The following is an 11,283-nucleotide window of genomic DNA, read 5'->3' as shown; positions in this document are numbered from 1 at the left end:
GATACTCGACCGAAGTAAAACTTGTTAGCATGCAAAATTATGCTATTTCTAAGTGTTTAAAATGAAAAGGAATGTTAGCAACACTTGCATAACAATGACATAATAGTTATTTCTTGTAATTAAAGGAAATACCCATTTTGTAAGCATTGCAATTATATTATAGCATATTTATATTGATGATTTTTCAAAGTAGGACAACTTCTGATTTAGGTGTCCCTTTAACTTGTTTTACACTAGACTTTATAAATTTTGAAATCATTGACAAATTAACCAAAAAGTTAAGAACTATCCTCAATCCTGTACATTTTGTTTTAGAACTATCCTTTACATTTTATTTTATAGTGGCAAAACTATTTCTTACATTTTATTTTAGAGCTATCCTTAAAATTGTATTTTAGAATGGTTAAAACTATCCTTTACGTTTTACTTTAGGATGGTTAGAACTACCATTTACATTTTATTTAAGAATGACCAATGAGATTTTCCAATTTCATTTTGTAATTCTAAAATGACCAATGAAAATTCTTTTCATATTCAGTCCTGGAAGTCAAACTGATAACAGACGGACTTCGTCCGAAAAAAAAAACTGCCAGTTTTTTAATGACACTATATATTAATATTGTACGGAATGCCGTTAGGGCCATCGCCTATGAATGTGTTGATCTGAAACGCGATAGTCGATAGTACGATGGTGAAAACGCGAAATCACGAAACTACGATGGTGAAAACGCGAAATTACGATGATGAAAACGCGATAGTACGATGATGAAAACGCGACAGTACGATACTACGATGATGAAAACTTTTCGTGATTTCGCGTTTTCATCATCGTACTGTCGTGTTTTCACCATCGTACTATCGCGTTTTCATCATCGTACTGTCGTGTTTTCATCATCGTACTATCGCGTTTTCACCATCGTATTGTCGTGTTTTCATCATCGTACTATCGCGTTTTCATCATCGTACTTTTGCGTTTTCATTATCGTATTATCGCGTTTTCACCATCGTAGTTTCGTGATTTCGCGTTTTCACCATCGTACTATCGACTGTCGCGTTTCAGATCAACACATTCATAGGCGATGGCCCTAACGGCATTCCGGAATGCCATTCGGGCCATCGCCTATGAATGGTTTGATATGAAACGCGATACTCGACAGTACGATGATGAAAACGCGAAATCACGAAACTGCGATGGTGAAAACGCGACAGTACGATGATGAAAACACGATAGTTTATCGCATTTTCATCATCGTAGTATGGTACTGTCGCGTTTTCATCATCGTAATTTCGCATTTTCATCATCGTTATTTCGCGTTTTCACCATCGTAGTTTCGTGATTTCGCGTTTTCACCATCGTACTATCGACTATCGCGTTTCAGATTAACACATTCATAGGCGATGGCCCTAACGGCATTCCGTAATATTGTGACCACTAACTTTAAACATGACATATCTACTTTGTATCAAGTCAAAACGTGTTTATTTCATATATACAAAGAGACTTTGTAGGAATTATAAAAAAAATTAATATAAAATTTGAGCATAGTATATGTTTAAATTGATAGTAAAAGAACTTATGAATGTAGATATTTCGTTTCCAGGCTCCTTAAGATCAATCAAAAATTAGACGCGTTTATCTTTATTTTACAAAAAAAAGTCAGTTAGAGTAACCTCTCCTGATAACAATGCAAATGGCGTAAGGGTTCCACAGAAAGGTGACTGTTGCAATCGTAACAGCTCGACAATGGACCTTTCCGGTGTTTACAGATTTATGTATGGCTAATTTTTTATCCAGTTGCTACACTGAGATAGTACATAGTCACTGGTTGACCTGGTTTGCACAAAAGAACACATGGTTATGTTTGCGATATTGTTTGTGAGCAGTTGATCTAGCAATGAATGGAAAAGGTGTGGCTAAATGTTCCGCTACGAAAAACCGGAAAGGTCCATCTCCATCAAGTTCGGAGATCGAATTCTTGAAGTCGCCCGAGGTGTTCCGATTGACACAGGTAAATCAACCATTTTTAAAATAGTCAGTCAAAATTGCGCATCCCGTATAACTTCCCAAACTCCTCACAGTGATTACCTCCCTTGGCAGAATTGTAATCACTGCCTTCGCAGACGTCACATGGCGTAAGGGTTCAAAGAGAGGTAACCGTTACGCTAAAAAAAGAGTCAGAATGACCTCCCCTGAAAACATTACAAATGGCGTAAGGGTTCAAAGGGAGATAACTATTACTAAAAAGATTTTGATTAGAGTGACCGCCCCTGATTACATTGCAAATGGCGTAAGGTTTGAAAGGGAGGTAACTGTTGCGCTTTAAAGCAAGTTGATTAGAGTGACCTCCCCTGACAACATTGCAAATGGCGTATGGGTTCTAAAGGGAGGTGACTTTTGCGCTATAAAAGATTGGGTAAGAGTGACCTCCCCTGATTACATTGCAAATGGCGTATGGGTTTGAAAGGGAGGTAACTGTTGCGCTTAAAAGTAAGTTGAGTAGAGTGACCTCCCCTGATAACATTGCAAATGGCGTAAAGGTTCTAAAGGGAGGTGACTGTTGCGCTATAAAAGATTTGGTTAGAGTGACCTCCCCTGATAACATTGCAAATGGCGTAAGGACTCAAAGGGAGGGAACTTTTGCGCTCCATAAAAGACTCGATTAGATTAACCTCCCCTGAAAAAAATGCAAATGGCGTAAAGAATATTTTTTTATTTCTCCTAATTATGATTTTAAAATCTGAACCCAAAACGCCTTTGTTATTAGAGATTTTCGACCATGCGACCACATACATGCATCGAGGACATGTTTGAAGGAAAGTGACCGTGCGACCACATACACGCATCACAAGATTCCACTTCTCTTACGAGAAAGGGACAAAGAGTTGTCCGCCCTTTTATTAAAGGTTAGACTTTAAAAAACCTTTGCCTTATGCTATTGATAAGGAGGCTAATTTACACAGATGTGGCTTGAATTGGTTTATATACAACATGAGTAATGCCAACCATGCGGGTTATCAGTTTACGTCTTTTTAAGTCCGCTATAAAATTTTAAAAAGATCATATATAACCTCTTTGAAAATTTTATGTTTAAAGTTTTTTCTACTTCTCATTTTATGCATATAACAGAATTATTATAATTTTGCAAAACAGGAACGTTTGAAAAACGTTTTATATGCGTTAAATATTGGAGATATATTTCACACGTTGTTTTCACATATTAACCTGGGGGCATTTTTGCCGAAGTACTGTCCAAGGACGATAACTTGAGCCTATGTTTACATAAAAATTAATAACAATGCGAAAAAATAGGTAAAGCAGACTGAAGCCTAATAAATGAAACACAAAGTAAAACGTCATATTTTCATGTGCCTTGATAGCGCAGTAGGCAGAGCGTCCGTGTCAGTGTTGTTTCATGCATTTAGATGCTCGTATCATAGTTAGGTACCATTACATTTGAGTGTTTTATGTATCTTTTCTTATTTGACCAGTTTTGTTTCAAAGAGTTACAAATGGCATTATGAGAAATGTTACTAGAAATATAATGAAATGAAGTGTGTTATATATTGATCCATATATATTCAAATTAATATTAATATTTCGTAATCGTAGTGTGTCTAAAATTGATTGAAATAAAATTTTAAAAAAATGACTTGAAATATAGTTAGTTTCTTAAGAGTGGAACAAAAATTAAATAAAAAAAGAAACATAAAATGGAAATAGAAATTTATTAGAACCAAATACATGCGCATATTCAAATGATTATACAAAAGACAGACAAAGTGTAAAAGGGAGAAAAACAACACCACCAACAATAACAACAACATCATAGTAACATGACATAACGAATGATTCAAACATATAAGTGCAAATCATTAAAAGTTACTTTGACGTTGATTTACCAAGTGAGCTTCTATACGACGGTACACATCTTTTAGAATTAAACTATATATAATAATATGCAGACTTACCCTTTATTGGAATTTTCCAACAATTAATATGGACAATACACATTTAATTTCTATATTCGACTTATTCTACTTGAAAAAGAAAAGGTAATGTGATGGGCTGCAAGAAAAAAAATAGATTAAACTTGAGCAGCACGCAAATATGACACTGGTAAGACTACATACATGTATTTGCAAGTCTTATCATACCTGCTGAATTTGATCGTTACAAAAGTATGAAGTAGGCAGAAAAGTTGCGATAATGCAGTCACGCAGACCTTCATCCGTGTGACGTCAATTAACGACCTCCTCGAGAAAATTCCTTATCAAAAGAGATACCTTATTTTCAGCTACATCTACCCTTCATACCTTAAATATACAATGCATACGTAGATACTTTATTTTATTTTTTCCTTTCTTTTTTTAATTCTTTTTTTTTCTTCAGAAAATAGCTGAATATATGGAAGATATCCTGTTGATAAGATTTCAATTCAGTGATACAAGACTATCTAGATCTAGTTCAACGACAGAGACCCAGGCCTTAATACCTAAATTGACATTACGTCGCCTGCTGGTCAAGCTAGTAGGGGTCTTACAAATCAGCAAATCATCGATAGAGGAGTTTCACATTGAGGTCATTTTTAAAATGTGCAGTTATTTTATTATTAATTAATAAATTAACAAATATCCATTAGAAATCTTAAACTTATGGTAATATTGTTTCATTACCTAGTATGTAAATCGTAAGCATTATTGAATAAAGTATGTTTTAACCAAATACGAAAAGAGTTTATGACAGAGCTTTATCTATATGAGCCGCGTCACGACAAAACCAACATAGTGCGTTTGCGACCAGCATGGATCCAGACCAACCAGCGCATCCGCGCAGACTGATCAGGATCAGAATCCATGCTGTTCGCTATCAGTTTCTCTACTTGTAATAGGGTTGGTAAGCGAACAACATGGATCACGCAGTTGTATACTGCGACTATGGCTGTGACTCTCTTTGCACTAATTGTTTGAAGAGACATTCAGAGAATAGGCATATGAGGCATCACGTGCTAGTACGAAGAGATACATGATGTTATAGCAACTTCCATTCCTAAAATTAATAACAATAAAGGAACGGCATGTGGTATTCAGAGGAACTAAGGGTATATTTATACCGGAAATATCAATGTGCAGGCAGATTGCGATGAAAAAGATTGTTACATTACAAAAATAGAATAGATTGTATAGCAACGCTCCCTTACACTTCATTTGTATATATTATTCTAATATATGAACAATAACCTATACTCGGAGCTGTGTGCATCTTAAGGACCTTGAAGATTGTAGAAGATACACTAATAACTATATCAACAAGTAACAAACATAATGCATTACGTGAACATATCACGAGAAAACGGAAATGCTCAAAAAGTCAAAAACAGATTTTAACTTTTGTCAAATACTAGAATTTCCATTCTGTATTTTCAAATTTGAGAACATTTTTCTACTTTTATGTAGTTCCTTTTGGGAAAAATTTTATATCACCTTCTTTTGATATAATAATGAGATGTAAACATCTGAATTACTGGAATAGAAGGGGAAATTGCCTCGTTTATTTCAAATAGATAAACAGATGATGGATCTCAAGATTTGCAGCTGCGTAACGTCACTGTTTTAATTTCAACAGAACAGAACAGTACAGAACAGAAACTTTCATCTTTGTAATGCAGTAACATTTACAAACATTACGACAATATAATTAAGTTTTAATCATTATATTTTTTAACGATTCATAATTTGAGTTTCTTCTTATCGTCCTGTCGCTAACGAAGCAAGCCAAACGGCGCATTGTCGTGTGGCGTGTTGTTGCGATGTCACATTGTCGCTCGGCTCAAATCAAAGTGTTGGAGACATCACGTCAACGCGCAAACGGGTCTTTTGGCGTGCTTCGCTAGCGACAGGACGACAAAACGACAGTGCGACAACACGCCGTTTGGCTTGCTACGTTAGCGACAGAACGACAAGACGAAAGTCCGACAACGCGCCGTTTGGCGCTTTGTCGTGTTGTCGCTTGCGACAACACGACGCACAAAAGTGTTCCAAATTAGCCTACATAAAAGACGGTAGGTATATCTTTGCACAAATGTCTTTTTTTTAACTCAATAATGAGTATCAATGAAAACTAACATTCAGGAAATGGGCTTGGATCCTATTTTGTCACCAAACAAAAACATTTTCACTTTTAAAACTATATTACTTATATGATTTTGAGATACTAGTAGGTCAGTGCTCCACATAATCCACACAAATTTTGCAATTATAATAAATATATGACTAGAAATTTTAAAAGTATACTATTGTTTGATTTGTTTGATTGGGGTTAACGTCGCACCGACACAATATAGGTCATATGGCGACGTTCCAGCTGTTCCAGGTGGTGGAGGAAGACCTCAGGGCCCGTCCGTGCATTATGACCGATGGCGTAAGCTTGCTGGATAGCTTCCTGACATGAAAGCTTCCTCACATGAAAGAATCAAACCCACAGCGGTGCGAGGCAAGTGTTATAAAGTCAACGACCTTAACCTCTCGGCCACGGACGCCCCCTATAAATTATTCTATATATGAGGTATGTTTACATTTAAAGCAGCACGCCTCTATATTCATGCTAATTTTCATGAAAATTTTAAATAATGTATTTGAATGTGTAATATTGTGAAATAATAAAAAAAGCAATAAACACATTATCAATTGCACTTACAACCCAAAAAAGTGGTTAAAATATGCATAGATAGCCCTTTAGTAAGGCAGTATAAAATATAGTTGTAAATAATGAAATAATCAGTCATTAATCGCACATAACATGTAAAATATTACTGGAATCTTGAATCATTTTACTTTTCCTCAAATCTTAGTACATAGTTCTCAAGTTTGATGTTATTGAAATAGTTTGACTCATCTGGAGGCATGCAGCTTTAAAAATCAACCATTATTCCGCATCATACAATGTCAACCTTTTATCTCTCGTTTTTAGAGCGATTTCGTATGTTTCTACCTGTTCGTATAAAATTTGTGAACCGTTTTTTCCTACTGCATACATTTTTATATGTATATGATACAATATACATGTACATGTATAATTTTAAACGTCCATTTCGGTGTTCGGTTTCCTTTATGTACGTGATAATTACCATTGTAACTTAGCAACTATCACGTTTTAAAGAATAATAAAGTTTCCTTTTAAAAGGAAAGGCTTGCTCAGTTCTGCCATCATCCCATCCCTTTAAAATTGTTTTTTTTTTTTTTTTTTCAATTTTTTATCACATTTTTTTTTAATTACGGTATTTGTATATCATAAAGGGTTTATTTAGTTTTTTTTCCTTTTTTTTGTTTTTGTTTTTTCGAAAAAAAGTTTCACTTTTAAAGGGATAGGTAGGGTAAGCCCAAGACTGGACGAGCACCTGTGCCCATTTGTTTGAGCACCAGTGTTATGTATGCAAATTCGGATAAGAGAAGGACAAGAAGTCCACTGATTATAACTGAACAGGAACATGCTGAGGATAACAGTAACAACTTTTTTTTGGAAAAACGAATATTTTTTTTGTCAAAAACGATTTGAAATCTATTCTCTATTGTATAAAACTAATAAAGAAAATAATCAATCGTAAAAATACTAACATTGGCTCTCCCACGTGGAGATTTATCTATCATATTGAAGGGAAACAAGTGTGCACATTTCATTTCCACTTTTTTCGCAGAGAGAGTCATTCGTTTTGGCAGTTGCTAATTTCATTTATATACATGTAGCAGCTTTATAGACAAGGTAAAGCACTAAAAGACTTCGTTACGTGGTACCAATTAATAAACATGTATCAACTATGTTACACCTAAAATATCTATGATCACAGATATACCGACAATATATAAATAACACATGGGTTTGTGGGTAACAGTAAAAATATCATCCCGAGGAAAATACTGTTACCCGAGGCGTAGCCGAGGGTAACAGTATTTTGACGAGGGATGATATTTTTACTGTTACTCACAAACCCATGTGTTATTTATTTTATTACCCCGAACAAAAATACTGTGATGATCTGAAATTGTTAAATAAATCTAACTGTACAAAAATAAACCAAAAGTAACAAACTGTAAAACTGTGTAACTAAACTGTCCTTACCTATTAAGTTTTAAGTGTACTTTAAGCCACTTGAGAAGTTTTCTTTTATTCTTTAAGCAAGTGATGATATCTACAAATCATAAACATACAATAAGCTAGGCTTTATTTAGGAAACAAAACACTAACCCATTTACATGGTTATGACCTGTGAAATCTCATCTGATCCTTCTGTTTCCAGAATATTCTCAGCATGGTTTTTGACAAAATAACGATGATATCCTATGTGCACCATATCTGTAACGTTTCACTGATTAGATTTGTTAAATAATCCTTTGTTGCATACTTAAATCGTCTGCATGTTCCAGTTTGACACATAATTATTTACATTGCAATTACTTCCGTTGAAAACGGATGTTCACTTTTTGAAAATTCAGCAAAAAGATATTTTATACGCGAAAAGCACACGAGGGTGCAAGCAACTGAATTTTATGAGTGTCATAGGGACTCCAGAGGAGAAATTGATGTCCTATCGGGGTTTAACGTTGAAAATAAGAATGAATCGAGAGAAAAATGGCGGCCATTTTATTTCATTTTATTTAGGAAATAGACCACGTGACCTCTTAAAAAATACTGTTACCTATGTAACAGTACAAAATTCTTAGTCACGTGGTACACTTGCATTAACAGTAAAAATAACTCCCAGAGGCCTATGGGAAATTAGCATTACGAAAAAAGTGAGGGGTAATAACATAGGATGTTCTGTAGATCAGCACGAGGTAAGGTTATTGATATGCATGGGCTATTTTTAGATTACCTCAACTCTACTCAGTAGATATAAATATAACTCGATCATGCACTAATATTCTGTGTGATTCGGTCACGATCTTTTGGTAAGCAGGACCGCCCTTTGGAGACGGAATACTACTACAGTAACCATTCTCTATAGACCTTTTTACAATACGATTTTCCATAGCAACGAATGTTGCATTTCGCGCATGCGCATTCTGCGTAGGGCAAAACGCAATAACGATGTCTACAGTTTATCATACTTTAAGGCTTTAATAGATGCGATTTCATGTTATGTCACCCAAAAAATATTAATTTTGGGATGACTTAAGGCGGTAAGTACTGAAAACGTGAATTTATTTTTTAACAGATCTACGAAAATGTGCGGGACTAATAATTCAATGGTCAAAAAGGGCACACACATGTCGTTTGTTTAAGGTATCATTAGACGACTTTTCCATCAGTAATTTAAATTGAAACAGCAGGGTGTTAAAGATAAAATTTTATTACCCCTGTATTACATAATATTACACAATTTGTATTGTACACTTCCTTTGAATAACTGGATTGGTCAGGCGGCAAGTGTCAAACAGATTGGCACGCGAACGGTTGTTCATTCAACCGGGACGTTTAATACCATGATGTACATCAGTTACGCTTATTAAAATGGTTAATTATGTAACTTTTAAATATACCGATCAATGTTTATGGATTTTGAGAAGAGAAAAATTGGGACATGCATTATTAAAAATAACATGTATTACGAAGAAGCGGATAAAATGTGTGTTATAACTTATATCTCTTCCAAACGTTAACTTCTCAAGATTTTGAAAAATATAATTAATTATTTTAAATCTATTTATGTGACTTAATTTTTTCTGTTTGCATCACAGGCAAATCGAAATAAGGATATAATCAGGTATTTTGAACACTAAAAATACATTATCACCTGTTCTGATATTTTTTCAGAATGATAATTAATCTCGATTTCATGTTTTAAAATTTCTTTTGTTTTTATATGAACTATTTCAACAGCAAATAAGTTGACTTTCCATTTGCTTATATATATTTTTCCACATCTTCTTTTAAAAAAATAATCTCAGTGTCAGGTCCGTGATCGTAAATTCTTAAACAAGTATCTTTTCCATGCCCTTTTATAGCATTCTTCGCCACAAAGCTATAAAGTAATCTTTTCTATATTTGTTAAAAGCTATTTTATATAATTTTCTACCGTTTACCTATAACTAACTCGGAATTGTCTATGAGCTTCTACTATATTTCTATGTAGGGCGATGCAGTTTTTTGCCCTACGTAAATTGCGCATGCGCGAGAAAATTCTAATTCCGGTCGATTTTTCGTAGCAACGGACCGCGTCGTAAAAATTGTATAAAACTAATAAAGACAAAAACCAATTATAAAAGAAACTAACTTTTGCGTCTTGAAAAAGAATTGAAACGGAACAATTTCGTTTATAATTTATTTCTTCCTTCTACTTACGCTTTAAACCGATAAATCAAGTAAAAATAGGAATCCTATTTATATAAACAAACTGGGATTACCAAAGTAACTTAAAAAGCTTAGATTTTACTTCGTCTGATTCCGCAGTATGACGGAATCGCCCGAATTGTCACGATTGCAATCGGAACTGCCTCGGCTATTATCAATAATCCGAAGAGTCACGGAAAGGGCCGAAAAGTTGCGATTGAAACGACTGCAGCGGAAACATAGACTGGTTTCCCGTTCAATCATGCACTTACAAATGTAAGCAGGAAACCACCTAACCGGAACAACTTTTCAAAACAAATGGCTTGCGACCGTGGCCTCAAGCCAAAAAAATATCAAATTTCTTTTGAACCAGATTTGCTATGTGATTAATGTCACAAGACATTTCACTCATTATATAGTGAAGTAAGACGTAGTTCTTTTAAATGAAGTGATAAGACACCAATATTGGCTTTATAATGGGTCAGAATATTAGCAAGAAAAAGAATGAACAGGAGGAAATTGCACAGCAGACATCACAAGAGAACGAATTAATAAGATCCGATGCTACAGTATATGTACGCTCTGCGGCGGACACCACAGTAAGGGGGAAGAAAACGGAAGCGACATCAGTTTATCTAAGTTCTGATGATGGGACAGTTAACAGCACGAAGAAGTCAAGACTTATTCCAATTTATTTCAGCTCTGATGACGGATCAATAAAAAGCAAAATTTCAGCAGGATTGCCATTTCATGCGGGTACTGATTACAGGGCAGTAGAAAACAAAAAATCTGGACCAGTGTCTGTATATTTAAGTTCCGACAACAGCACTGTAAAAAGTAAAACATCAGGAGTGTTACCATTTAATATAAGTTCTGATGACGCCTCAGTTAAAAGCAAAACATCTGGAACATTATTATTTCATGTAGGCTCTGATAACAGTACAGTTAAGAACAAAAAA

Source organism: Ruditapes philippinarum, unplaced genomic scaffold (assembly GCF_026571515.1).
Source record: "Ruditapes philippinarum isolate M1 unplaced genomic scaffold, ASM2657151v2 ctg757_1_1_1_1, whole genome shotgun sequence".
Lineage (NCBI taxonomy): Eukaryota > Metazoa > Mollusca > Bivalvia > Venerida > Veneridae > Ruditapes > Ruditapes philippinarum.
The sequence above is the reverse complement of the archived record's forward strand: the minus strand, read 5'-3'. Positions refer to the sequence as shown.